General features: G+C 45.4%; 1 non-coding gene across 1 annotated transcript; it reads right to left on the bottom strand.

Annotated features, from left to right (window-relative positions):
* Window positions 1–1,179: 1,179 nt before the first annotated feature.
* trnad-guc lies at window positions 1,180–1,253 on the bottom strand. The gene has a single exon. It is a non-coding gene; the product is annotated as a tRNA-Asp (tRNA).
* Window positions 1,254–1,280: the final 27 nt, after the last annotated feature.

The following is a 1,280-nucleotide window of genomic DNA, read 5'->3' as shown; positions in this document are numbered from 1 at the left end:
TCGTTTCCCAGTTTGAAATGGTACATATAGTTGAAGTCGTAAGTTTCCATCCACTTAGGCTGGAGTCATTAAAACCTGCTTGTCAACCCCTCCCACATTTCTTGCTAACAAACGATAGTTTTGGCAGTCGGTTAGGACATCTACTTTGTGCATGACACAAGTAATTTTTCCAACAATTGTTTACAGAGGGATTATTTCACTTATAATTCACTGTATCACAAATTCAGTGGGCCAGAAGTTTACATACACTAAGTTGGCTGTGCCTTTAAACAGTTTGTAAAATTCCCGAAAATGATGTCATGGCTTTAGAAGCTTCTGATAGGCTAATTGACATCCTTTGAGTCAATTGGAGGTGTACCTGTAGATGTATTTCAAGGCCTACCTTCAAACTCCAGTGCCTCTTTGCTTGACTCCATGGGAAAAGCAAAGGAAATCAGGCAAGACCTCAGAAAAAAATGTAGACCTCCACAAGTCTGGTTCCTCCTTGGGAGCAATTTCCAAACGCCTGAAGGTACCTCGCTCATCTGTAGAAACAATAGTACGCAAGTATAAACACCATGGTATGACGCAGGCGTCATACCGCTCAGGAAGGAGGCGCTTTCTCTCCTAGAGATGAACGTACTTTGGGTCGAAAAGTGCAAATCCATCCCTGAACAACAGCAAAGGACCTTGTGAAGATGCTGGAGGAAACAGGTACAAAATGGTCTATATCCACAGGCAAACGAGTCCTATATCGACATACCCCGAGAGGCCGCTCAGCAAGGAAGAAGCTACTGCTCCAAAACCGCCATAAAAAAGCCATACTACAGTTTGGGGACAAAGATCCTAGTTTTTGCAATAACCTAGTTTTTGCGCCGAATCCTAACCACTAGACCACCAGGGAAGGGTACTACAGTGCAAATCGGTTCCAAGTGTGAGCTGGTACATATGTAAGATAACCTTCTATATTCATTGTGACAGGTTGCACAAGTAAACATGTAGCAAAAGAGTAGTTCCCTGACCGGGGAATCGAACCCGGCCCGCGGCAGGTGAGGAAGCGCCGAATCCTAACCACTAGACCACCTAGGGAAGGATTACTGCAGTGCAAATCGGTTCCAAGTGTGAGCTGGTACATATGTGCGATAACCTTCTATATTCATTGTGACAGGTTGCACAAGTAAACATGTAGCAAAAGAGTAGTTCCCCTGAACCGGGAATCGAACCCGGGCCGCGGCGGTGACAGCGCCGAATCCTAACCACTAGACCACCAGGGAAGGGTACGACATGCAAATCGGTTCCAA

This window comes from Oncorhynchus gorbuscha, unplaced genomic scaffold (genome assembly GCF_021184085.1).
Source record: "Oncorhynchus gorbuscha isolate QuinsamMale2020 ecotype Even-year unplaced genomic scaffold, OgorEven_v1.0 Un_scaffold_21576, whole genome shotgun sequence".
NCBI classification, from domain to species: domain Eukaryota; kingdom Metazoa; phylum Chordata; class Actinopteri; order Salmoniformes; family Salmonidae; genus Oncorhynchus; species Oncorhynchus gorbuscha.
This window is presented reverse-complemented; position numbering and strand designations above follow the sequence as displayed.